Below are 27,651 nucleotides of genomic sequence, written 5' to 3' on the forward strand. Positions count from 1 at the left end.
AGCAGGGCAGCTGAAAACTGAGAGCACGGACGTCTGACAGCAGTTTGAAGCTTGCCTATGAATGAGCAGTGTTTTTGGAGTGTTCAGCAAATCCATGTTTCTGGGCAAGGGCGGGATGCGTGCACAGTGCTGGCAAGCTCTCTCCCTGCGAGACACGCTGGAAAAGCTTTTCGCTATGATGCAGTCCGCTAGAGACGCAGATTCCGGTTTTCCGCAGCTGTCCGCAGGGAAAGCGGCGGTTGCCGGTTTCTTTCTGCCGAAATCGCTCTTTGCAGCCTACAAGTGCGGTTCACGTCAGCGGTGCACCTAGTAGCCGCTTCTTCGCCTCCGGCAGCCGGGGAGAGCGGTTGGCTTCTGAGCGGCGAAGAACGAAACCGGCTTGTGGGCGCAACCTTGGCACTCCTAGAGGACGGTGACTGCAGCTGCCTGCCCTTTCAATACACCGCTGGCATGCTTCTGGCAGGTGCTCCAGGACGACTTTCCTGCGTTTTGACTTGGTCCTGATGCAGACGAATCTGGAGAATTCTTGTTCGTACCCTGAGCTTCCGAGTCGCAAAGAAGAAGGGCTGTGCTGAATTGCTCGGGAACCAAGGACATAGACAGCGCCTTGTGTTTGGGAGTGAGCAGCTGCTGGTTTTTTGCAGTTGACTTCGCTGTGCACTGAATGTCAGGTGGAGCTGTGCACTCTTCTACAACGAGCAGGACAGCAGAAAACAGATAGCACAGATGGCTGACAGCAGTTTGAAGCTTGCCTAGGAAAGAGTAGTGTTTTTGGAGTGTTCGGCATATATATGTTTCTGGGCAAGGGCGGGATGCGTGCACTGTGCTGGCAAGCTTTCTCCCTGTGAGACACGCTGGAAAAGCTTTCCGCCATGATGCAGTCCGCTTGAGACGCAGACTCCGGCTCTCCGCAGGTGTCCGCAGGGAAGCGGCGGTTGCCGGCTTCTTTCTGCCGAAGCCGCGCTTTGCAGCCTACAAGTGCGGTTCACGTCAGCGGTGCACCTAGTAGCCGCTTCTTCGCCTCCGGCAGACGGGGAGAGCGGTGTGCTTCTGAGAGGCGAAGAACGAAACCGGCTTGTGTGCGCAGCCTTGGCACTGCTAGGGGACGGTGGCTGCAGCTGCCAGCCCTTTCAATTCACCACTGGCATGCTTCTGGCAGGTGCTCCAGGACGACTTTCCTGCGTTTTGACTTGGTCCTGATGCACACGAATCTGGAGAATTCTTGTTCGTGCATTGAGCTTGCGATATGCAGAGAAGGGCTGCGCTGAGTTGCTCGGGAAGCAAGGACATAGACAGCGCCTTGTGTTTGGGAGTGAGCAGCTGCTGGTTTTTGCAGTTGACTTCGCTGTGCACTGAATGTCAGGTGGAGCTGTGCACTCTTCTGCAACGAGCAGGACACCACAAAACAGAGAGCACTGATGTCTGACAGCAGTTTGAAGCTTGCCTACAAGTGCGGTTCACGTCAGCGGTGCACCTAGTAGCCGCTTCTTCGCCTCCGGCAGCCGGGGAGACCGGTTGGCTTCTTAGAGGCGAAGAACGAAACCGGCTTGTGTGCGCTGCCTTGGCACTGCTAGAGGACGGTGGCTGCAGCTGCCAGTCCTTTCAGTAAACCTCTGGGAAGCTTCTGGCAGGTGCTCCAGGACGACTTTCCTGCGTTTTGACTTGGTCCTGATGCACACGAATCTGGAGAATTCTTGTTCGTGCCCTGAGCTTCCGAGTTGCAGAGAACTCGATGGCAGCTGCAGAAAAGAAGGGTTGTGTTGAGTTGCTCGGGAAGCAAGGACATAGACAGCGCCTTGTGTTTGGGAGTGAGCAGCTGCTGGTTTTTTGCAGTTGACTTCGCTGTGCACTGAATGTCAGGTGGAGCTGTGCACTCTTCTACAACGAGCAGAACAGCAGAAAACAGAGAGCACTGATGGCTGACAGCAGTTTGAAGCTTGCCTAGGAAAGAGTAGTGTTTTTGGAGTGTTCAGCAAATCCATGTTTCTGGGTTAAGGGCGGGATGCGTGCACTGTGCTGGCAAGCTTTCTCCCTGCGAGACACGCTGGAAAAGCTTTCCGCCATGATGCAGTCCGCTTGAGACGCAGACTCCGGCTCTCCGCAGCTGTCCGCAGGGAAGTGGCGGTTGCCGGCTTCTTTCTGCCGAAGCCGCGCTTTGCAGCCTACAAGTGCGGTTCACGTCAGCGGTGCACCTAGTAGCCGCTTCTTCGCCTCCGGCAGCCGGGGAGAGCGGTTGGCTTCTGAGAGGCGAAGAACGAAACCGGTTTGTGTGCGCAGCCTTGGCACTGCTAGAAGACGGTGGCTGCAGCTGCCAGCCCTTTCTATTCACCTCTGGCATGCTTCTGGCAGGTGCTCCAGGACGACTTTCCTGGATTTTGACTTGGTCCTGATGCAGACGAATCTGGAGAATTCTTGTTCGTGCCCTGAGCTTCCGAGATGCAGAGAAGAAGGGCTGTGCTGAGTTGCTTGGGAAGCAAGGACATAGACAGCACCTTGTGTTTGGGAGTGAGCAGCTGCTGGTTTTTTGTAATTGACTTCGCTGTGCACTGAATGCCAGGGTGAGCTGTGCACACTTCTACAACGAGCAGGGCAGCTGAAAACTGAGAGCACGGACGTCTGACAGCAGTTTGAAGCTTGCCTATGAATGAGCAGTGTTTTTGGAGTGTTCAGCAAATCCATGTTTCTGGGCAAGGGCGGGATGCGTGCACTGTGCTGGCAAGCTTTCTCCCTGCGAGACACGCTGGCAAAGCTTTTCGCCATGATGCAATCCGCTTAAGACGCAGACTCCAGCTCTCCGCAGCTGTCCGCAGGAAAGCGGCGGTTGCCGGCTTCTTTCTGCCGAGGACGCGCTTTGCAGCCTACAAGTGCGGTTCACGTCAGCGGTGCACCTAGTAGCCGCTTCTTCGCCTCCGGCAGCCGGGGAGAGCGGTTGGCTTCTGAGCGGCGGAGAACGAAACCGGCTTGTGGGCGCAACCTTGGCACTGCTAGAGGACGGTGGCTGCAGCTGCCTGCCCTTTCAATACACCGCTGGCATGCTTCTGGCAGGTGCTCCAGGACGACTTTCCTGCGTTTTGACTTGGTCCTGATGCACACGAATCTGGAGAATTCTTGTTCGTGCATTGAGCTTGCGATATGCAGAGAAGGGCTGCGCTGAGTTGCTCGGGAAGCAAGGACATAGACAGCGCCTTGTGTTTGGGAGTGAGCAGCTGCTGGTTTTTGCAGTTGACTTCGCTGTGCACTGAATGTCAGGTGGAGCTGTGCACTCTTCTGCAACGAGCAGGACACCACAAAACAGAGAGCACTGATGTCTGACAGCAGTTTGAAGCTTGCCTAGGAAAGAGTAGTATTTTTGGAGTGTTCAGCAGATCCATGTTTCTGGGCAAGGGCGGAATGCCTGCACTGTTCTGTCAAGCTTTCTCCCTGCGAGACACGCTGGAAAAGCTTTTCGCCATGATGCAGTCCGCTAGAGACGCAGACTTCGGCTCTGCGCAGCTGTCCGCAGGGAAAGCGGCGGTTGCCGGCTTCTTTCTGCCGAAGCCGCGCTTTGCAGCCTACAAGTGCGGTTCACGTCAGCGGTGCACCTAGTAGCCGCTTCTTCGCCTCCGGCAGCCGGGGAGACCGGTTGGCTTCTTAGAGGCGAAGAACGAAACCGGCTTGTGTGCGCTGCCTTGGCACTGCTAGAGGACGGTGGCTGCAGCTGCCAGTCCTTTCAGTAAACCTCTGGGATGCTTCTGGCAGGTGCTCCAGGACGACTTTCCTGCGTTTTGACTTGGTCCTGATGCAGACGAATCTGGAGAATTCTTGTTCGTACCCTGAGCTTCCGAGTCGCAAAGAAGAAGGGCTGTGCTGAATTGCTCGGGAACCAAGGACATAGACAGCGCCTTGTGTTTGGGAGTGAGCAGCTGCTGGTTTTTTGCAGTTGACTTCGCTGTGCACTGAATGTCAGGTGGAGCTGTGCACTCTTCTACAACGAGCAGGACAGCAGAAAACAGATAGCACAGATGGCTGACAGCAGTTTGAAGCTTGCCTAGGAAAGAGTAGTGTTTTTGGAGTGTTCGGCATATATATGTTTCTGGGCAAGGGCGTGATGCGTGCACTGTGCTGGCAAGCTTTCTCCCTGTGAGACACGCTGGAAAAGCTTTCCGCCATGATGCAGTCCGCTTGAGACGCAGACTCCGGCTCTCCGCAGGTGTCCGCAGGGAAGCGGCGGTTGCCGGTTTCTTTCTGCCGAAGCCGCGCTTTGCAGCCTACAAGTGCGGTTCACGTCAGCGGTGCACCTAGTAGCCGCTTCTTCGCCTCCGGCAGACGGGGAGAGCGGTGTGCTTCTGAGAGGCGAAGAACGAAACCGGCTTGTGTGCGCAGCCTTGGCACTGCTAGGGGACGGTGGCTGCAGCTGCCAGCCCTTTCAATTCACCACTGGCATGCTTCTGGCAGGTGCTCCAGGACGACTTTCCTGCGTTTTGACTTGGTCCTGATGCAGACGAATCTGGAGAATTCTTGTTCGTGCATTGAGCTTGCGATATGCAGAGAAGGGCTGCGCTGAGTTGCTCGGGAAGCAAGGACATAGACAGCGCCTTGTGTTTGGGAGTGAGCAGCTGCTGGTTTTTGCAGTTGACTTCGCTGTGCACTGAATGTCAGGTGGAGCTGTGCACTCTTCTGCAACGAGCAGGACACCACAAAACAGAGAGCACTGATGTCTGACAGCAGTTTGAAGCTTGCCTACAAGTGCGGTTCACGTCAGCGGTGCACCTAGTAGCCGCTTCTTCGCCTCCGGCAGCCGGGGAGACCGGTTGGCTTCTTAGAGGCGAAGAACGAAACCGGCTTGTGTGCGCTGCCTTGGCACTGCTAGAGGACGGTGGCTGCAGCTGCCAGTCCTTTCAGTAAACCTCTGGGAAGCTTCTGGCAGGTGCTCCAGGACGACTTTCCTGCGTTTTGACTTGGTCCTGATGCACACGAATCTGGAGAATTCTTGTTCGTGCCCTGAGCTTCCGAGTTGCAGAGAACTCGATGGCAGCTGCAGAAAAGAAGGGTTGTGTTGAGTTGCTCGGGAAGCAAGGACATAGACAGCGCCTTGTGTTTGGGAGTGAGCAGCTGCTGGTTTTTTGCAGTTGACTTCGCTGTGCACTGAATGTCAGGTGGAGCTGTGCACTCTTCTACAACGAGCAGAACAGCAGAAAACAGAGAGCATTGATGGCTGACAGCAGTTTGAAGCTTGCCTAGGAAAGAGTAGTGTTTTTGGAGTGTTCAGCAAATCCATGTTTCTGGGTTAAGGGCGGGATGCGTGCACTGTGCTGGCAAGCTTTCTCCCTGCGAGACAACCTGGAAAAGCTTTCCGCCATGATGCAGTCCGCTTGAGACGCAGACTCCGGCTCTCCGCAGCTGTCCGCAGGGAAGTGGCGGTTGCCGGCTTCTTTCTGCCGAAGCCGCGCTTTGCAGCCTAAAAGTGCGGTTCACGTCAGCGGTGCACCTAGTAGCCGCTTCTTCGCCTCCGGCAGCCGGGGAGAGCGGTTGGCTTCTGAGAGGCGAAGAACGAAACCGGTTTGTGTGCGCAGCCTTGGCACTGCTAGAAGACGGTGGCTGCAGCTGCCAGCCCTTTCTATTCACCTCTGGCATGCTTCTGGCAGGTGCTCCAGGACGACTTTCCTGGATTTTGACTTGGTCCTGATGCAGACGAATCTGGAGAATTCTTGTTCGTGCCCTGAGCTTCCGAGATGCAGAGAAGAAGGGCTGTGCTGAGTTGCTTGGGAAGCAAGGACATAGACAGCACCTTGTGTTTGGGAGTGAGCAGCTGCTGGTTTTTTGTAATTGACTTCGCTGTGCACTGAATGCCAGGGTGAGCTGTGCACACTTCTACAACGAGCAGGGCAGCTGAAAACTGAGAGCACGGACGTCTGACAGCAGTTTGAAGCTTGCCTATGAATGAGCAGTGTTTTTGGAGTGTTCAGCAAATCCATGTTTCTGGGCAAGGGCGGGATGCGTGCACAGTGCTGGCAAGCTCTCTCCCTGCGAGACACGCTGGAAAAGCTTTTCGCTATGATGCAGTCCGCTAGAGACGCAGATTCCGGTTTTCCGCAGCTGTCCGCAGGGAAAGCGGCGGTTGCCGGTTTCTTTCTGCCGAAATCGCTCTTTGCAGCCTACAAGTGCGGTTCACGTCAGCGGTGCACCTAGTAGCCGCTTCTTCGCCTCCGGCAGCCGGGGAGAGCGGTGTGCTTCTGAGAGGCGAAGAACGAAACCGGCTTGTGTGCGCAGCCTTGGCACTGCTAGGGGACGGTGGCTGCAGCTGCCAGCCCTTTAAATTCACCGCTGGCATGCTTCTGGCAGGTGCTCCAGGACGACTTTCCTGCGTTTTGACTTGGTCCTGATGCAGACGAATCTGGAGAATTCTTGTTCGTACCCTGAGCTTCCGAGATGCAAAGAAGAAGGGCTGTGCTGAATTGCTCGGGAAGCAAGGACATAGACAGCGCCTTGTGTTTGGGAGTGAGCAGCTGCTGGTTTTTTGCAGTTGACTTCGCTGTGCACTGAATGAGAGGTGGAGCTGTGCACTCTTCTACAACGAGCAGGACAGCAGAAAACAGATAGCACAGATGGCTGACAGCAGTTTGAAGCTTGCCTAGGAAAGAGTAGTGTTTTTGGAGTGTTCAGCAAATCCATGTTTCTGGGCAAGGGCGGGATGCGTGCACTGTGCTGGCAAGCTTTCTCCCTGCGAGACACGCTGGAAAAGCTTTCCGCCATGATGCAGTCCGCTTGAGACGCAGACTCCGGCTCTCCGCAGGTGTCCGCAGGGAAGCTGCGGTTGCCGGCTTCTTTCTGCCGAAGCCGCGCTTTGCAGCCTAAAAGTGCGGTTCACGTCAGCGGTGCACCTAGTAGCCGCTTCTTCGCCTCCGGCAGCCGGGGAGAGCGGTGTGCTTCTGAGAGGCGAAGAACGAAACCGGCTTGTGTGCGCAGCCTTGGCACTGCTAGGGGACGGTGGCTGCAAGTGCCAGCCCTTTAAATTCACCGCTGGCATGCTTCTGGCAGGTGCTCCAGGACGACTTTCCTGCGTTTTGACTTGGTCCTGATGCAGACGAATCTGGAGAATTCTTGTTCGTACCCTGAGCTTCCGAGATGCAAAGAAGAAGGGCTGTGCTGAATTGCTCGGGAACCAAGGACATAGACAGCGCCTTGTGTTTGGGAGTGAGCAGCTGCTGGTTTTTTGCAGTTGACTTCGCTGTGCACTGAATGAGATGTGGAGCTGTGCACTCTTCTACAACGAGCAGGACAGCAGAAAACAGATAGCACAGATGGCTGACAGCAGTTTGAAGCTTGCCTAGGAAAGAGTAGTGTTTTTGGAGTGTTCAGCAAATCCATGTTTCTGGGCAAGGGCGGGATGCGTGCACTGTGCTGGCAAGCTTTCTCCCTGCGAGACACGCTGGCAAAGCTTTTCGCCATGATGCAATCCGCTTAAGACGCAGACTCCAGCTCTCCGCAGCTGTCCGCAGGAAAGCGGCGGTTGCCGGCTTCTTTCTGCCGAGGACGCGCTTTGCAGCCTACAAGTGCGGTTCACGTCAGCGGTGCACCTAGTAGCCGCTTCTTCGCCTCCGGCAGCCGGGGAGAGCGGTTGGCTTCTGAGCGGCGGAGAACGAAACCGGCTTGTGGGCGCAACCTTGGCACTGCTAGAGGACGGTGGCTGCAGCTGCCTGCCCTTTCAATACACCGCTGGCATGCTTCTGGCAGGTGCTCCAGGACGACTTTCCTGCGTTTTGACTTGGTCCTGATGCAGACGAATCTGGAGAATTCTTGTTCGTGCATTGAGCTTGCGATATGCAGAGAAGGGCTGCGCTGAGTTGCTCGGGAAGCAAGGACATAGACAGCGCCTTGTGTTTGGGAGTGAGCAGCTGCTGGTTTTTGCAGTTGACTTCGCTGTGCACTGAATGTCAGGTGGAGCTGTGCACTCTTCTGCAACGAGCAGGACACCACAAAACAGAGAGCACTGATGTCTGACAGCAGTTTGAAGCTTGCCTAGGAAAGAGTAGTATTTTTGGAGTGTTCAGCAGATCCATGTTTCTGGGCAAGGGCGGAATGCCTGCACTGTTCTGTCAAGCTTTCTCCCTGCGAGACACGCTGGAAAAGCTTTTCGCCATGATGCAGTCCGCTAGAGACGCAGACTTCGGCTCTGCGCAGCTGTCCGCAGGGAAAGCGGCGGTTGCCGGCTTCTTTCTGCCGAAGCCGCGCTTTGCAGCCTACAAGTGCGGTTCACGTCAGCGGTGCACCTAGTAGCCGCTTCTTCGCCTCCGGCAGCCGGGGAGACCGGTTGGCTTCTTAGAGGCGAAGAACGAAACCGGCTTGTGTGCGCTGCCTTGGCACTGCTAGAGGACGGTGGCTGCAGCTGCCAGTCCTTTCAGTAAACCTCTGGGATGCTTCTGGCAGGTGCTCCAGGACGACTTTCCTGCGTTTTGACTTGGTCCTGATGCAGACGAATCTGGAGAATTCTTGTTCGTACCCTGAGCTTCCGAGTCGCAAAGAAGAAGGGCTGTGCTGAATTGCTCGGGAACCAAGGACATAGACAGCGCCTTGTGTTTGGGAGTGAGCAGCTGCTGGTTTTTTGCAATTGACTTCGCTGTGCACTGAATGTCAGGTGGAGCTGTGCACTCTTCTACAACGAGCAGGACAGCAGAAAACAGATAGCACAGATGGCTGACAGCAGTTTGAAGCTTGCCTAGGAAAGAGTAGTGTTTTTGGAGTGTTCGGCATATATATGTTTCTGGGCAAGGGCGTGATGCGTGCACTGTGCTGGCAAGCTTTCTCCCTGTGAGACACGCTGGAAAAGCTTTCCGCCATGATGCAGTCCGCTTGAGACGCAGACTCCGGCTCTCCGCAGGTGTCCGCAGGGAAGCGGCGGTTGCCGGCTTCTTTCTGCCGAAGCCGCGCTTTGCAGCCTACAAGTGCGGTTCACGTCAGCGGTGCACCTAGTAGCCGCTTCTTCGCCTCCGGCAGCCGGGGAGAGCGGTTGGCTTCTGAGAGGCGAAGAACGAAACCGGTTTGTGTGCGCAGCCTTGGCACTGCTAGAAGACGGTGGCTGCAGCTGCCAGCCCTTTCTATTCACCTCTGGCATGCTTCTGGCAGGTGCTCCAGGACGACTTTCCTGGATTTTGACTTGGTCCTGATGCAGACGAATCTGGAGAATTCTTGTTCGTGCCCTGAGCTTCCGAGATGCAGAGAAGAAGGGCTGTGCTGAGTTGCTTGGGAAGCAAGGACATAGACAGCACCTTGTGTTTGGGAGTGAGCAGCTGCTGGTTTTTTGTAATTGACTTCGCTGTGCACTGAATGCCAGGGTGAGCTGTGCACACTTCCACAACGAGCAGGGCAGCTGAAAACTGAGAGCACGGACGTCTGACAGCAGTTTGAAGCTTGCCTATGAATGAGCAGTGTTTTTGGAGTGTTCAGCAAATCCATGTTTCTGGGCAAGGGCGGGATGCGTGCACAGTGCTGGCAAGCTCTCTCCCTGCGAGACACGCTGGAAAAGCTTTTCGCTATGATGCAGTCCGCTAGAGACGCAGATTCCGGTTTTCCGCAGCTGTCCGCAGGGAAAGCGGCGGTTGCCGGTTTCTTTCTGCCGAAATCGCTCTTTGCAGCCTACAAGTGCGGTTCACGTCAGCGGTGCACCTAGTAGCCGCTTCTTCGCCTCCGGCAGCCGGGGAGAGCGGTTGGCTTCTGAGCGGCGAAGAACGAAACCGGCTTGTGGGCGCAACCTTGGCACTCCTAGAGGACGGTGACTGCAGCTGCCTGCCCTTTCAATACACCGCTGGCATGCTTCTGGCAGGTGCTCCAGGACGACTTTCCTGCGTTTTGACTTGGTCCTGATGCAGACGAATCTGGAGAATTCTTGTTCGTACCCTGAGCTTCCGAGTCGCAAAGAAGAAGGGCTGTGCTGAATTGCTCGGGAACCAAGGACATAGACAGCGCCTTGTGTTTGGGAGTGAGCAGCTGCTGGTTTTTTGCAGTTGACTTCGCTGTGCACTGAATGTCAGGTGGAGCTGTGCACTCTTCTACAACGAGCAGGACAGCAGAAAACAGATAGCACAGATGGCTGACAGCAGTTTGAAGCTTGCCTAGGAAAGAGTAGTGTTTTTGGAGTGTTCGGCATATATATGTTTCTGGGCAAGGGCGGGATGCGTGCACTGTGCTGGCAAGCTTTCTCCCTGTGAGACACGCTGGAAAAGCTTTCCGCCATGATGCAGTCCGCTTGAGACGCAGACTCCGGCTCTCCGCAGGTGTCCGCAGGGAAGCGGCGGTTGCCGGCTTCTTTCTGCCGAAGCCGCGCTTTGCAGCCTAAAAGTGCGGTTCACGTCAGCGGTGCACCTAGTAGCCGCTTCTTCGCCTCCGGCAGCCGGGGAGAGCGGTGTGCTTCTGAGAGGCGAAGAACGAAACCGGCTTGTGTGCGCAGCCTTGGCACTGCTAGGGGACGGTGGCTGCAGCTGCCAGCCCTTTCAATTCACCACTGGCATGCTTCTGGCAGGTGCTCCAGGACGACTTTCCTGCGTTTTGACTTGGTCCTGATGCACACGAATCTGGAGAATTCTTGTTCGTGCATTGAGCTTGCGATATGCAGAGAAGGGCTGCGCTGAGTTGCTCGGGAAGCAAGGACATAGACAGCGCCTTGTGTTTGGGAGTGAGCAGCTGCTGGTTTTTGCAGTTGACTTCGCTGTGCACTGAATGTCAGGTGGAGCTGTGCACTCTTCTGCAACGTGCAGGACACCACAAAACAGAGAGCACTGATGTCTGACAGCAGTTTGAAGCTTGCCTAGGAAAGAGTAGTATTTTTGGAGTGTTCAGCAGATCCATGTTTCTGGGCAAGGGCGGAATGCCTGCACTGTTCTGTCAAGCTTTCTCCCTGCGAGACACGCTGGAAAAGCTTTTCGCCATGATGCAGTCCGCTAGAGACGCAGACTTCGGCTCTGCGCAGCTGTCCGCAGGGAAAGCGGCGGTTGCCGGCTTCTTTCTGCCGAAGCCGCGCTTTGCAGCCTACAAGTGCGGTTCACGTCAGCGGTGCACCTAGTAGCCGCTTCTTCGCCTCCGGCAGCCGGGGAGACCGGTTGGCTTCTTAGAGGCGAAGAACGAAACCGGCTTGTGTGCGCTGCCTTGGCACTGCTAGAGGACGGTGGCTGCAGCTGCCAGTCCTTTCAGTAAACCTCTGGGATGCTTCTGGCAGGTGCTCCAGGACGACTTTCCTGCGTTTTGACTTGGTCCTGATGCACACGAATCTGGAGAATTCTTGTTCGTGCCCTGAGCTTCCGAGTTGCAGAGAACTCGATGGCAGCTGCAGAAAAGAAGGGTTGTGCTGAGTTGCTCGGGAAGCAAGGACATAGACAGCGCCTTGTGTTTGGGAGTGAGCAGCTGCTGGTTTTTTGCAGTTGACTTCGCTGTGCACTGAATGTCAGGTGGAGCTGTGCACTCTTCTACAACGAGCAGAACAGCAGAAAACAGAGAGCACTGATGGCTGAGAGCAGTTTGAAGCTTGCCTAGGAAAGAGTAGTGTTTTTGGAGTGTTCAGCAAATCCATGTTTCTGGGTTAAGGGCGGGATGCGTGCACTGTGCTGGCAAGCTTTCTCCCTGCGAGACAACCTGGAAAAGCTTTTCGCCATGATGCAGTCCGCTTGAGACGCAGACTCCGGCTCTCCGAAGCTGTCCGCAGGGAAGTGGCGGTTGCCGGCTTCTTTCTGCCGAAGCCGCGCTTTGCAGCCTACAAGTGCGGTTCACGTCAGCGGTGCACCTAGTAGCCGCTTCTTCGCCTCCGGCAGCCGGGGAGAGCGGTTGGCTTCTGAGAGGCGAAGAACGAAACCGGTTTGTGTGCGCAGCCTTGGCACTGCTAGAAGACGGTGGCTGCAGCTGCCAGCCCTTTCTATTCACCTCTGGCATGCTTCTGGCAGGTGCTCCAGGACGACTTTCCTGGATTTTGACTTGGTCCTGATGCAGACGAATCTGGAGAATTCTTGTTCGTGCCCTTAGCTTCCGAGATGCAGAGAAGAAGGGCTGTGCTGAGTTGCTTGGGAAGCAAGGACATAGACAGCACCTTGTGTTTGGGAGTGAGCAGCTGCTGGTTTTTTGTAATTGACTTCGCTGTGCACTGAATGCCAGGGTGAGCTGTGCACACTTCTACAACGAGCAGGGCAGCTGAAAACTGAGAGCACGGACGTCTGACAGCAGTTTGAAGCTTGCCTATGAATGAGCAGTGTTTTTGGAGTGTTCAGCAAATCCATGCTTCTGGGCAAGGGCGGGATGCGTGCACAGTGCTGGCAAGCTTTCTCCCTCCGAGACACGCTGGAAAAGCTTTTCGCTATGATTCAGTCCGCTAGAGACGCAGATTCCGGTTTTCCGCAGCTGTCCGCAGGGAAAGCGGCGGTTGCCGGTTTCTTTCTGCCGAAATCGCTCTTTGCAGCCTACAAGTGCGGTTCACGTCAGCGGTGCACCTAGTAGCCGCTTCTTCGCCTCCGGCAGCCGGGGAGAGCGGTGTGCTTCTGAGAGGCGAAGAACGAAACCGGCTTGTGTGCGCAGCCTTGGCACTGCTAGGGGACGGTGGCTGCAGCTGCCAGCCCTTTAAATTCACCGCTGGCATGCTTCTGGCAGGTGCTCCAGGACGACTTTCCTGCGTTTTGACTTGGTCCTGATGCAGACGAATCTGGAGAATTCTTGTTCGTACCCTGAGCTTCCGAGTTGCAAAGAAGAAGGGCTGTGCTGAATTGCTCGGGAAGCAAGGACATAGACAGCGCCTTGTGTTTGGGAGTGAGCAGCTGCTGGTTTTTTGCAGTTGACTTCGCTGTGCACTGAATGAGAGGTGGAGCTGTGCACTCTTCTACAACGAGCAGGACAGCAGAAAACAGATAGCACAGATGGCTGACAGCAGTTTGAAGCTTGCCTAGGAAAGAGTAGTATTTTTGGAGTGTTCAGCAGATCCATGTTTCTGGGCAAGGGCGGAATGCCTGCACTGTTCTGTCAAGCTTTCTCCCTGCGAGACACGCTGGAAATGCTTTTCGCCATGATGCAGTCCGCTAGAGACGCAGTCTTCGGCTCTGCGCAGCTGTCCGCAGGGAAAGCGGCGGTTGCCGGCTTCTTTCTGCCGAAGCCGCGCTTTGCAGCCTACAAGTGCGGTTCACGTCAGCGGTGCACCTAGTAGCCGCTTCTTCGCCTCCGGCAGCCGGGGAGACCGGTTGGCTTCTTAGAGGCGAAGAACGAAACCGGCTTGTGTGCGCTGCCTTGGCACTGCTAGAGGACGGTGGCTGCAGCTGCCAGTCCTTTCAGTAAACCTCTGGGATGCTTCTGGCAGGTGCTCCAGGACGACTTTCCTGCGTTTTGACTTGGTCCTGATGCACACGAATCTGGAGAATTCTTGTTCGTGCCCTGAGCTTCCGAGTTGCAGAGAACTCGATGGCAGCTGCAGAAAAGAAGGGTTGTGCTGAGTTGCTCGGGAAGCAAGGACATAGACAGCGCCTTGTGTTTGGGAGTGAGCAGCTGCTGGTTTTTTGCAGTTGACTTCGCTGTGCACTGAATGTCAGGTGGAGCTGTGCACTCTTCTACAACGAGCAGAACAGCAGAAAACAGAGAGCACTGATGGCTGACAGCAGTTTGAAGCTTGCCTAGGAAAGAGTAGTGTTTTTGGAGTGTTCAGCAAATCCATGTTTCTGGGTTAAGGGCGGGATGCGTGCACTGTGCTGGCAAGCTTTCTCCCTGCGAGACAACCTGGAAAAGCTTTCCGCCATGATGCAGTCCGCTTGAGACGCAGACTCCGGCTCTCCGAAGCTGTCCGCAGGGAAGTGGCGGTTGCCGGCTTCTTTCTGCCGAAGCCGCGCTTTGCAGCCTACAAGTGCGGTTCACGTCAGCGGTGCACCTAATAGCCGCTTCTTCGCCTCCGGCAGCCGGGGAGAGCGGTTGGCTTCTGAGAGGCGAAGAACGAAACCGGTTTGTGTGCGCAGCCTTGGCACTGCTAGAAGACGGTGGCTGCAGCTGCCAGCCCTTTCTATTCACCTCTGGCATGCTTCTGGCAGGTGCTCCAGGACGACTTTCCTGGATTTTGACTTGGTCCTGATGCTGACGAATCTGGAGAATTCTTGTTCGTGCCCTGAGCTTCCGAGATGCAGAGAAGAAGGGCTGTGCTGAGTTGCTTGGGAAGCAAGGACATAGACAGCACCTTGTGTTTGGGAGTGAGCAGCTGCTGGTTTTTTGTAATTGACTTCGCTGTGCACTGAATGCAAGGGTGAGCTGTGCACACTTCTACAACGAGCAGGGCAGCTGAAAACTGAGAGCACGGACGTCTGACAGCAGTTTGAAGCTTGCCTATGAATGAGCAGTGTTTTTGGAGTGTTCAGCAAATCCATGCTTCTGGGCAAGGGCGGGATGCGTGCACAGTGCTGGCAAGCTCTCTCCCTGCGAGACACGCTGGAAAAGCTTTTCGCTATGATGCAGTCCGCTAGAGACGCAGATTCCGGTTTTCCGCAGCTGTCCGCAGGGAAAGCGGCGGTTGCCGGCGTCTTTCTGCCGAAATCACTCTTTGCAGCCTACAAGTGCGGTTCACGTCAGCGGTGCACCTAGTAGCCGCTTCTTCGCCTCCGGCAGCCGGGGAGAGCGGTTGGCTTCTGAGAGGTGAAGAACGAAACCGGCTTGTGTGCGCAGCCTTGGCACTGCTAGGGGACGGTGGCTGCAGCTGCCAGCCCTTTAAATTCACCGCTGGCATGCTTCTGGCAGGTGCTCCAGGACGACTTTCCTGCGTTTTGACTTGGTCCTGATGCAGACGAATCTGGAGAATTCTTGTTCGTACCCTGAGCTTCCGAGATGCAAAGAAGAAGGGCTGTGCTGAATTGCTCGGGAAGCAAGGACATAGACAGCGCCTTGTGTTTGGGAGTGAGCAGCTGCTGGTTTTTTGCAGTTGACTTCGCTGTGCACTGAATGAGAGGTGGAGCTGTGCACTCTTCTACAACGAGCAGGACAGCAGAAAACAGATAGCACAGATGGCTGACAGCAGTTTGAAGCTTGCCTAGGAAAGAGTAGTGTTTTTGGAGTGTTCAGCAAATCCATGTTTCTGGGCAAGGGCGGGATGCGTGCACTGTGCTGGCAAGCTTTCTCCCTGCGAGACACGCTGGAAAAGCTTTTCGCTATGATGCAGTCCGCTAGAGACTCAGACTCCGGCTCTCCGCAGCTGTCCGCAGGAAAGCGGCGGTTGCCGGCTTCTTTCTGCCGAGGACGCGCTTTGCAGCCTACAAGTGCGGTTCACGTCAGCGGTGCACCTAGTAGCCGCTTCTTCGCCTCCGGCAGCCGGGGAGAGCGGTTGGCTTCTGAGCGGCGGAGAACGAAACCGGCTTGTGGGCGCAACCTTGGCACTGCTAGAGGACGGTGGCTGAAGCTGCCTGCCCTTTCAATACACCGCTGTCATGCTTCTGGCAGGTGCTCCAGGACGACTTTCCTGCGTTTTGACTTGGTCCTGATGCACACGAATCTGGAGAATTCTTGTTCGTCCCCTGAGCTTCCGAGTCGCAAAGAAGAAGGGCTGTGCTGAATTGCTCGGGAACCAAGGACATAGACAGCGCCTTGTGTTTGGGAGTGAGCAGCTGCTGGTTTTTTGCAGTTGACTTCGCTGTGCACTGAATGTCAGGTGGAGCTGTGCACTCTTCTACAACGAGCAGGACAGCAGAAAACAGATAGCACAGATGGCTGACAGCAGTTTGAAGCTTGCCTAGGAAAGAGTAGTGTTTTTGGAGTGTTCGGCATATATATGTTTCTGGGCAAGGGCGGGATGCGTGCACTGTGCTGGCAAGCTTTCTCCCTGTGAGACACGCTGGAAAAGCTTTCCGCCATGATGCAGTCCGCTTGAGACGCAGACTCCGGCTCTCCGCAGGGGTCCGCAGGAAAGCGGCGGTTGCCGGCTTCTTTCTGCCGAAGCCGCGCTTTGCAGCCTACAAGTGCGGTTCACGTCAGCGGTGCACCTAGTAGCCGCTTCTTCGCCTCCGGCAGCCGGGGAGAGCGGTGTGCTTCTGAGAGGCGAAGAACGAAACCGGCTTGTGTGCGCAGCCTTGGCACTGCTAGGGGACGGTGGCTGCTGCTGCCAGCCCTTTCAATTCACCACTGGCATACTTCTGGCAGGTGCTCCAGGACGACTTTCCTGCGTTTTGACTTGGTCCTGATGCACACGAATCTGGAGAATTCTTGTTCGTGCATTGAGCTTGCGATATGCAGAGAAGTGCTGCGCTGAGTTGCTCGGGAAGCAAGGACATAGACAGCGCCTTGTGTTTGGGAGTGAGCAGCTGCTGGTTTTTGCAGTTGACTTCGCTGTGCACTGAATGTCAGGTGGAGCTGTGCACTCTTCTACAACGAGCAGGACAGCAGAAAACAGATAGCACTGATGTCTGACAGCAGTTTGAAGCTTGCCTAGGAAAGAGTAGTATTTTTGGAGTGTTCAGCAGATCCATGTTTCTGGGCAAGGGCGGAATGCCTGCACTGTTCTGTCAAGCTTTCTCCCTGCGAGACACGCTGGAAAAGCTTTTCGCCATGATGCAGTCCGCTAGAGACGCAGTCTTCGGCTCTGCGCAGCTGTCCGCAGGGAAAGCGGCGGTTGCCGGCTTCTTTCTGCCGAAGCCGCGCTTTGCAGCCTACAAGTGCGGTTCACGTCAGCGGTGCACCTAGTAGCCGCTTCTTCGCCTCCGGCAGCCGGGGAGAGCGGTGTGCTTCTGAGAGGCGAAGAACGAAACCGGCTTGTGTGCGCAGCCTTGGCACTGCTAGGGGACGGTGGCTGCAGCTGCCAGCCCTTTCAATTCACCACTGGCATACTTCTGGCAGGTGCTCCAGGACGACTTTCCTGCGTTTTGACTTGGTCCTGATGTACACGAATCTGGAGAATTCTTGTTCGTGCATTGAGCTTGCGATATGCAGAGAAGGGCTGCGCTGAGTTGCTCGGGAAGCAAGGACATAGACAGCGCCCTGTGTTTGGGAGTGAGCAGCTGCTGGTTTTTTGCAATTGACTTCGCTGTGCACTGAATGCCAGGGTGAGTTGTGCACTCTTCTACAACGAGCAGGGCAGCTGAAAACAGAGAGCACGGACGTCTGACAGCAGTTTGAAGCTTGCCTATGAATGAGCAGTGTTTTTGGAGTGTTCAGCAAATCCATGTTTCTTGGCAAGGGCGGGATGCGTGCACTGCGTTGGCAAGCTTTCTCCCTGCGAGACATGCTGGAAAAGCTTTTCGCTATGATGCAGTCCGCTAGAGGCGCAGACTTCGGCTCTCCGCTGCTGTCCGCAGGGAAGCGGCGGTTGCCGTCTTCTTTCTGCCGAAACCGCGCTTTGCAGCCTACAAGTGCGATTCACGTCAGCGGTGCACCTAGTAGCCGCTTCTTCGCCTCCGGCAGCCGGGGAGAGCGGTGTGCTTCTGAGAGGCGAAGAACGAAACCGGCTCGTGTGCGCAGCCTTGGCACTGCTAGAACACGGTGGCTGCAGCTGCCAGCCCTTTCAATTCACCACTGGCATGCTTCTGGCAGGTGCTCCAGGACGACTTTCCTGCGTTTTGACTTGGTCCTGATGCAGACGAATCTGGAGAATTCTTGTTCGTACCCTGAGCTTCCGAGTTGCAAAGAAGAAGTGCTGTGCTGAATTTCTCGGGAAGCAAGGACATAGACAGCGCCCTGTGTTTGGGAGTGAGCAGCTGCTGGTTTTTTGCAATTGACTTCGCTGTGCACTGAATGTCAGGTGGAGCTGTGCACTCTTCTACAACGAGCAGGACAGCAGAAAACAGAGAGCACAGATGGCTGACAGCAGTTTGAAGCTTGCCTATGAATGAGCAGTGTTTTTGGAGTGTTCAGCAAATCCATGTTTCTGGGCAAGGGCGGGATGCGTGCACAGTGCTGGCAAGCTCTCTCCCTGCGAGACACGCTGGAAAAGCTTTTCGCTATGATGCAGTCCGCTAGAGACGCAGATTCCGGTTTTCCGCAGCTGTCCGCAGGGAAAGCGGCGGTTGCCGGTTTCTTTCTGCCGAAATCGCTCTTTGCAGCCTACAAGTGCGGTTCACGTCAGCGGTGCACCTAGTAGCCGCTTCTTCGCCTCCGGCAGCCGGGGAGAGCGGTTGGCTTCTGAGCGGCGAAGAACGAAACCGGCTTGTGGGCGCAACCTTGGCACTCCTAGAGGACGGTGACTGCAGCTGCCTGCCCTTTCAATACACCGCTGGCATGCTTCTGGCAGGTGCTCCAGGACGACTTTCCTGCGTTTTGACTTGGTCCTGATGCAGACGAATCTGGAGAATTCTTGTTCGTACCCTGAGCTTCCGAGTCGCAAAGAAGAAGGGCTGTGCTGAATTGCTCGGGAACCAAGGACATAGACAGCGCCTTGTGTTTGGGAGTGAGCAGCTGCTGGTTTTTTGCAGTTGACTTCGCTGTGCACTGAATGTCAGGTGGAGCTGTGCACTCTTCTACAACGAGCAGGACAGCAGAAAACAGATAGCACAGATGGCTGACAGCAGTTTGAAGCTTGCCTAGGAAAGAGTAGTGTTTTTGGAGTGTTCGGCATATATATGTTTCTGGGCAAGGGCGGGATGCGTGCACTGTGCTGGCAAGCTTTCTCCCTGTGAGACACGCTGGAAAAGCTTTCCGCCATGATGCAGTCCGCTTGAGACGCAGACTCCGGCTCTCCGCAGGTGTCCGCAGGGAAGCGGCGGTTGCCGGCTTCTTTCTGCCGAAGCCGCGCTTTGCAGCCTAAAAGTGCGGTTCACGTCAGCGGTGCACCTAGTAGCCGCTTCTTCGCCTCCGGCAGCCGGGGAGAGCGGTGTGCTTCTGAGAGGCGAAGAACGAAACCGGCTTGTGTGCGCAGCCTTGGCACTGCTAGGGGACGGTGGCTGCAGCTGCCAGCCCTTTCAATTCACCACTGGCATGCTTCTGGCAGGTGCTCCAGGACGACTTTCCTGCGTTTTGACTTGGTCCTGATGCACACGAATCTGGAGAATTCTTGTTCGTGCATTGAGCTTGCGATATGCAGAGAAGGGCTGCGCTGAGTTGCTCGGGAAGCAAGGACATAGACAGCGCCTTGTGTTTGGGAGTGAGCAGCTGCTGGTTTTTGCAGTTGACTTCGCTGTGCACTGAATGTCAGGTGGAGCTGTGCACTCTTCTGCAACGTGCAGGACACCACAAAACAGAGAGCACTGATGTCTGACAGCAGTTTGAAGCTTGCCTAGGAAAGAGTAGTATTTTTGGAGTGTTCAGCAGATCCATGTTTCTGGGCAAGGGCGGAATGCCTGCACTGTTCTGTCAAGCTTTCTCCCTGCGAGACACGCTGGAAAAGCTTTTCGCCATGATGCAGTCCGCTAGAGACGCAGACTTCGGCTCTGCGCAGCTGTCCGCAGGGAAAGCGGCGGTTGCCGGCTTCTTTCTGCCGAAGCCGCGCTTTGCAGCCTACAAGTGCGGTTCACGTCAGCGGTGCACCTAGTAGCCGCTTCTTCGCCTCCGGCAGCCGGGGAGACCGGTTGGCTTCTTAGAGGCGAAGAACGAAACCGGCTTGTGTGCGCTGCCTTGGCACTGCTAGAGGACGGTGGCTGCAGCTGCCAGTCCTTTCAGTAAACCTCTGGGATGCTTCTGGCAGGTGCTCCAGGACGACTTTCCTGCGTTTTGACTTGGTCCTGATGCACACGAATCTGGAGAATTCTTGTTCGTGCCCTGAGCTTCCGAGTTGCAGAGAACTCGATGGCAGCTGCAGAAAAGAAGGGTTGTGCTGAGTTGCTCGGGAAGCAAGGACATAGACAGCGCCTTGTGTTTGGGAGTGAGCAGCTGCTGGTTTTTTGCAGTTGACTTCGCTGTGCACTGAATGTCAGGTGGAGCTGTGCACTCTTCTACAACGAGCAGAACAGCAGAAAACAGAGAGCACTGATGGCTGAGAGCAGTTTGAAGCTTGCCTAGGAAAGAGTAGTGTTTTTGGAGTGTTCAGCAAATCCATGTTTCTGGGTTAAGGGCGGGATGCGTGCACTGTGCTGGCAAGCTTTCTCCCTGCGAGACAACCTGGAAAAGCTTTTCGCCATGATGCAGTCCGCTTGAGACGCAGACTCCGGCTCTCCGAAGCTGTCCGCAGGGAAGTGGCGGTTGCCGGCTTCTTTCTGCCGAAGCCGCGCTTTGCAGCCTACAAGTGCGGTTCACGTCAGCGGTGCACCTAGTAGCCGCTTCTTCGCCTCCGGCAGCCGGGGAGAGCGGTTGGCTTCTGAGAGGCGAAGAACGAAACCGGTTTGTGTGCGCAGCCTTGGCACTGCTAGAAGACGGTGGCTGCAGCTGCCAGCCCTTTCTATTCACCTCTGGCATGCTTCTGGCAGGTGCTCCAGGACGACTTTCCTGGATTTTGACTTGGTCCTGATGCAGACGAATCTGGAGAATTCTTGTTCGTGCCCTTAGCTTCCGAGATGCAGAGAAGAAGGGCTGTGCTGAGTTGCTTGGGAAGCAAGGACATAGACAGCACCTTGTGTTTGGGAGTGAGCAGCTGCTGGTTTTTTGTAATTGACTTCGCTGTGCACTGAATGCCAGGGTGAGCTGTGCACACTTCTACAACGAGCAGGGCAGCTGAAAACTGAGAGCACGGACGTCTGACAGCAGTTTGAAGCTTGCCTATGAATGAGCAGTGTTTTTGGAGTGTTCAGCAAATCCATGCTTCTGGGCAAGGGCGGGATGCGTGCACAGTGCTGGCAAGCTTTCTCCCTCCGAGACACGCTGGAAAAGCTTTTCGCTATGATTCAGTCCGCTAGAGACGCAGATTCCGGTTTTCCGCAGCTGTCCGCAGGGAAAGCGGCGGTTGCCGGTTTCTTTCTGCCGAAATCGCTCTTTGCAGCCTACAAGTGCGGTTCACGTCAGCGGTGCACCTAGTAGCCGCTTCTTCGCCTCCGGCAGCCGGGAGAGCGGTGTGCTTCTGAGAGGCGAAGAACGAAACCGGCTTGTGTGCGCAGCCTTGGCACTGCTAGGGGACGGTGGCTGCAGCTGCCAGCCCTTTAAATTCACCGCTGGCATGCTTCTGGCAGGTGCTCCAGGACGACTTTCCTGCGTTTTGACTTGGTCCTGATGCAGACGAATCTGGAGAATTCTTGTTCGTACCCTGAGCTTCCGAGTTGCAAAGAAGAAGGGCTGTGCTGAATTGCTCGGGAAGCAAGGACATAGACAGCGCCTTGTGTTTGGGAGTGAGCAGCTGCTGGTTTTTTGCAGTTGACTTCGCTGTGCACTGAATGAGAGGTGGAGCTGTGCACTCTTCTACAACGAGCAGGACAGCAGAAAACAGATAGCACAGATGGCTGACAGCAGTTTGAAGCTTGCCTAGGAAAGAGTAGTATTTTTGGAGTGTTCAGCAGATCCATGTTTCTGGGCAAGGGCGGAATGCCTGCACTGTTCTGTCAAGCTTTCTCCCTGCGAGACACGCTGGAAATGCTTTTCGCCATGATGCAGTCCGCTAGAGACGCAGTCTTCGGCTCTGCGCAGCTGTCCGCAGGGAAAGCGGCGGTTGCCGGCTTCTTTCTGCCGAAGCCGCGCTTTGCAGCCTACAAGTGCGGTTCACGTCAGCGGTGCACCTAGTAGCCGCTTCTTCGCCTCCGGCAGCCGGGGAGACCGGTTGGCTTCTTAGAGGCGAAGAACGAAACCGGCTTGTGTGCGCTGCCTTGGCACTGCTAGAGGACGGTGGCTGCAGCTGCCAGTCCTTTCAGTAAACCTCTGGGATGCTTCTGGCAGGTGCTCCAGGACGACTTTCCTGCGTTTTGACTTGGTCCTGATGCACACGAATCTGGAGAATTCTTGTTCGTGCCCTGAGCTTCCGAGTTGCAGAGAACTCGATGGCAGCTGCAGAAAAGAAGGGTTGTGCTGAGTTGCTCGGGAAGCAAGGACATAGACAGCGCCTTGTGTTTGGGAGTGAGCAGCTGCTGGTTTTTTGCAGTTGACTTCGCTGTGCACTGAATGTCAGGTGGAGCTGTGCACTCTTCTACAACGAGCAGAACAGCAGAAAACAGAGAGCACTGATGGCTGACAGCAGTTTGAAGCTTGCCTAGGAAAGAGTAGTGTTTTTGGAGTGTTCAGCAAATCCATGTTTCTGGGTTAAGGGCGGGATGCGTGCACTGTGCTGGCAAGCTTTCTCCCTGCGAGACAACCTGGAAAAGCTTTCCGCCATGATGCAGTCCGCTTGAGACGCAGACTCCGGCTCTCCGAAGCTGTCCGCAGGGAAGTGGCGGTTGCCGGCTTCTTTCTGCCGAAGCCGCGCTTTGCAGCCTACAAGTGCGGTTCACGTCAGCGGTGCACCTAATAGCCGCTTCTTCGCCTCCGGCAGCCGGGGAGAGCGGTTGGCTTCTGAGAGGCGAAGAACGAAACCGGTTTGTGTGCGCAGCCTTGGCACTGCTAGAAGACGGTGGCTGCAGCTGCCAGCCCTTTCTATTCACCTCTGGCATGCTTCTGGCAGGTGCTCCAGGACGACTTTCCTGGATTTTGACTTGGTCCTGATGCTGACGAATCTGGAGAATTCTTGTTCGTGCCCTGAGCTTCCGAGATGCAGAGAAGAAGGGCTGTGCTGAGTTGCTTGGGAAGCAAGGACATAGACAGCACCTTGTGTTTGGGAGTGAGCAGCTGCTGGTTTTTTGTAATTGACTTCGCTGTGCACTGAATGCAAGGGTGAGCTGTGCACACTTCTACAACGAGCAGGGCAGCTGAAAACTGAGAGCACGGACGTCTGACAGCAGTTTGAAGCTTGCCTATGAATGAGCAGTGTTTTTGGAGTGTTCAGCAAATCCATGCTTCTGGGCAAGGGCGGGATGCGTGCACAGTGCTGGCAAGCTCTCTCCCTGCGAGACACGCTGGAAAAGCTTTTCGCTATGATGCAGTCCGCTAGAGACGCAGATTCCGGTTTTCCGCAGCTGTCCGCAGGGAAAGCGGCGGTTGCCGGCGTCTTTCTGCCGAAATCACTCTTTGCAGCCTACAAGTGCGGTTCACGTCAGCGGTGCACCTAGTAGCCGCTTCTTCGCCTCCGGCAGCCGGGGAGAGCGGTTGGCTTCTGAGAGGTGAAGAACGAAACCGGCTTGTGTGCGCAGCCTTGGCACTGCTAGGGGACGGTGGCTGCAGCTGCCAGCCCTTTAAATTCACCGCTGGCATGCTTCTGGCAGGTGCTCCAGGACGACTTTCCTGCGTTTTGACTTGGTCCTGATGCAGACGAATCTGGAGAATTCTTGTTCGTACCCTGAGCTTCCGAGATGCAAAGAAGAAGGGCTGTGCTGAATTGCTCGGGAAGCAAGGACATAGACAGCGCCTTGTGTTTGGGAGTGAGCAGCTGCTGGTTTTTTGCAGTTGACTTCGCTGTGCACTGAATGAGAGGTGGAGCTGTGCACTCTTCTACAACGAGCAGGACAGCAGAAAACAGATAGCACAGATGGCTGACAGCAGTTTGAAGCTTGCCTAGGAAAGAGTAGTGTTTTTGGAGTGTTCAGCAAATCCATGTTTCTGGGCAAGGGCGGGATGCGTGCACTGTGCTGGCAAGCTTTCTCCCTGCGAGACACGCTGGAAAAGCTTTTCGCTATGATGCAGTCCGCTAGAGACTCAGACTCCGGCTCTCCGCAGCTGTCCGCAGGAAAGCGGCGGTTGCCGGCTTCTTTCTGCCGAGGACGCGCTTTGCAGCCTACAAGTGCGGTTCACGTCAGCGGTGCACCTAGTAGCCGCTTCTTCGCCTCCGGCAGCCGGGGAGAGCGGTTGGCTTCTGAGCGGCGGAGAACGAAACCGGCTTGTGGGCGCAACCTTGGCACTGCTAGAGGACGGTGGCTGAAGCTGCCTGCCCTTTCAATACACCGCTGTCATGCTTCTGGCAGGTGCTCCAGGACGACTTTCCTGCGTTTTGACTTGGTCCTGATGCACACGAATCTGGAGAATTCTTGTTCGTCCCCTGAGCTTCCGAGTCGCAAAGAAGAAGGGCTGTGCTGAATTGCTCGGGAACCAAGGACATAGACAGCGCCTTGTGTTTGGGAGTGAGCAGCTGCTGGTTTTTTGCAGTTGACTTCGCTGTGCACTGAATGTCAGGTGGAGCTGTGCACTCTTCTACAACGAGCAGGACAGCAGAAAACAGATAGCACAGATGGCTGACAGCAGTTTGAAGCTTGCCTAGGAAAGAGTAGTGTTTTTGGAGTGTTCGGCATATATATGTTTCTGGGCAAGGGCGGGATGCGTGCACTGTGCTGGCAAGCTTTCTCCCTGTGAGACACGCTGGAAAAGCTTTCCGCCATGATGCAGTCCGCTTGAGACGCAGACTCCGGCTCTCCGCAGGGGTCCGCAGGAAAGCGGCGGTTGCCGGCTTCTTTCTGCCGAAGCCGCGCTTTGCAGCCTACAAGTGCGGTTCACGTCAGCGGTGCACCTAGTAGCCGCTTCTTCGCCTCCGGCAGCCGGGGAGAGCGGTGTGCTTCTGAGAGGCGAAGAACGAAACCGGCTTGTGTGCGCAGCCTTGGCACTGCTAGGGGACGGTGGCTGCTGCTGCCAGCCCTTTCAATTCACCACTGGCATACTTCTGGCAGGTGCTCCAGGACGACTTTCCTGCGTTTTGACTTGGTCCTGATGCACACGAATCTGGAGAATTCTTGTTCGTGCATTGAGCTTGCGATATGCAGAGAAGTGCTGCGCTGAGTTGCTCGGGAAGCAAGGACATAGACAGCGCCTTGTGTTTGGGAGTGAGCAGCTGCTGGTTTTTGCAGTTGACTTCGCTGTGCACTGAATGTCAGGTGGAGCTGTGCACTCTTCTACAACGAGCAGGACAGCAGAAAACAGATAGCACTGATGTCTGACAGCAGTTTGAAGCTTGCCTAGGAAAGAGTAGTATTTTTGGAGTGTTCAGCAGATCCATGTTTCTGGGCAAGGGCGGAATGCCTGCACTGTTCTGTCAAGCTTTCTCCCTGCGAGACACGCTGGAAAAGCTTTTCGCCATGATGCAGTCCGCTAGAGACGCAGTCTTCGGCTCTGCGCAGCTGTCCGCAGGGAAAGCGGCGGTTGCCGGCTTCTTTCTGCCGAAGCCGCGCTTTGCAGCCTACAAGTGCGGTTCACGTCAGCGGTGCACCTAGTAGCCGCTTCTTCGCCTCCGGCAGCCGGGGAGAGCGGTGTGCTTCTGAGAGGCGAAGAACGAAACCGGCTTGTGTGCGCAGCCTTGGCACTGCTAGGGGACGGTGGCTGCAGCTGCCAGCCCTTTCAATTCACCACTGGCATACTTCTGGCAGGTGCTCCAGGACGACTTTCCTGCGTTTTGACTTGGTCCTGATGTACACGAATCTGGAGAATTCTTGTTCGTGCATTGAGCTTGCGATATGCAGAGAAGGGCTGCGCTGAGTTGCTCGGGAAGCAAGGACATAGACAGCGCCCTGTGTTTGGGAGTGAGCAGCTGCTGGTTTTTTGCAATTGACTTCGCTGTGCACTGAATGCCAGGGTGAGTTGTGCACTCTTCTACAACGAGCAGGGCAGCTGAAAACAGAGAGCACGGACGTCTGACAGCAGTTTGAAGCTTGCCTATGAATGAGCAGTGTTTTTGGAGTGTTCAGCAAATCCATGTTTCTTGGCAAGGGCGGGATGCGTGCACTGCGTTGGCAAGCTTTCTCCCTGCGAGACATGCTGGAAAAGCTTTTCGCTATGATGCAGTCCGCTAGAGGCGCAGACTTCGGCTCTCCGCTGCTGTCCGCAGGGAAGCGGCGGTTGCCGTCTTCTTTCTGCCGAAACCGCGCTTTGCAGCCTACAAGTGCGATTCACGTCAGCGGTGCACCTAGTAGCCGCTTCTTCGCCTCCGGCAGCCGGGGAGAGCGGTGTGCTTCTGAGAGGCGAAGAACGAAACCGGCTCGTGTGCGCAGCCTTGGCACTGCTAGAACACGGTGGCTGCAGCTGCCAGCCCTTTCAATTCACCACTGGCATGCTTCTGGCAGGTGCTCCAGGACGACTTTCCTGCGTTTTGACTTGGTCCTGATGCAGACGAATCTGGAGAATTCTTGTTCGTACCCTGAGCTTCCGAGTTGCAAAGAAGAAGTGCTGTGCTGAATTTCTCGGGAAGCAAGGACATAGACAGCGCCCTGTGTTTGGGAGTGAGCAGCTGCTGGTTTTTTGCAATTGACTTCGCTGTGCACTGAATGTCAGGTGGAGCTGTGCACTCTTCTACAACGAGCAGGACAGCAGAAAACAGAGAGCACAGATGGCTGACAGCAGTTTGAAGCTTGCCTAAAAAAGAGTAGTGTTTTTGGAGTGTTCAGCAAATATATGTTTCTGGGCAATGGCGAGATGCGTGCACTGTGCTGGCAAGCTTTCTCCCTGCGAGACACGCTGGAAAAGCTTTTCGCCATGATGCAGTCCGCTTGAGACGCAGACTCCGGCTCTCCGAAGCTGTCCGCAGGGAAGTGGCGGTTGCCGGCTTCTTTCTGCCGAAGCCGCGCTTTGCAGCCTACAAGTGCGGTTCACGTCAGCGGTGCACCTAGTAGCCGCTTCTTCGCCTCCGGCAGCCGGGGAGAGCGGTTGGCTTCTGAGAGGCGAAGAACGAAACCGGTTTGTGTGCGCAGCCTTGGCACTGCTAGAAGACGGTGGCTGCAGCTGCCAGCCCTTTCTATTCACCTCTGGCATGCTTCTGGCAGGTGCTCCAGGACGACTTTCCTGCGTTTTGACTTGGTCCTGATGCAGACGAATCTGGAGAATACTTGTTCATGCCCTGAGCTTCCGAGACGCACAGAAGAAGGGCTGTGCTGAGTTGCTTGGGAAGCAAGGACATAGACAGCACCTTGCGTTTGGGATTGAGCAGCTGCTGGTTTTTTGCAATTGTCTTCGCTGTGCACTGAATGCCAGAGTGAGCTGTGCACACTTCTACAACGAGCAGGGCAGCTGAAAACTGAGAGCACGGACGTCTGACAGCAGTTTGAAGCTTGCCTATGAATGAGCAGTGTTTTTGGAGTGTTCAGCAAATCCATGCTTCTGGGCAAGGGCGGGATGCGTGCACAGTGCTGGCAAGCTCTCTCCCTGCGAGAAACGCTGGAAAAGCTTTTCGCTATGATGCAGTCCGCTAGAGACGCAGATTCCGGTTTTCCGCAGCTGTCCGCAGGGAAAGCGGCGGTTGCCTGCTTCTTTCTGCCGAAACCGCTCTTTGCAGCCTACAAGTGCGGTTCACGTCAGCGGTGCACCTAGTAGCCGCTTCTTCGCCTCCGGCAGCCGGGGAGCGCGGTTGGCTTCTGAGAGGCGAAGAACGAAACCGGCTTGTGTGCGCAGCCTTGGCACTGCTAGAAGACGGTGGCTGCAGCTGCCAGCCCTTTCTATTCACCTCTGGCATGCTTCTGGCAGGTGCTCCAGGACGACTTTCCTGCGTTTTGACTTGGTCCTGATGCAGACGAATCTGGAGAATTCTTGTTCGTACCCTGCGTTTACGAGTTGCAGAGATCTCGATGGCAGCTGCAGAGAAGAAGGGCTGTGCTGAATTGCTCGGGAAGCAAGGACATAGACAGCGCCTTGTGTTTGGGAGTGAGCAGCTGATGGTTTGTTGCAGTTGACTTCGCTGTGCACTGAATGTCAGGTGGAGCTGTGCACTCTTCTACAACGAGCAGGACAGCAGAAAACAGAGAGCACAGATGGCTGACAGCAGTTTGAAGCTTGCCTAAAAAAGAGTAGTGTTTTTGGAGTGTTCAGCAAATATATGTTTCTGGGCAATGGCGGGATGCG

The sequence above is a fragment of the Taeniopygia guttata genome, chromosome 13 (assembly GCF_048771995.1).
Source record: "Taeniopygia guttata chromosome 13, bTaeGut7.mat, whole genome shotgun sequence".
Classification (NCBI taxonomy): Eukaryota; Metazoa; Chordata; class Aves; order Passeriformes; family Estrildidae; genus Taeniopygia; species Taeniopygia guttata.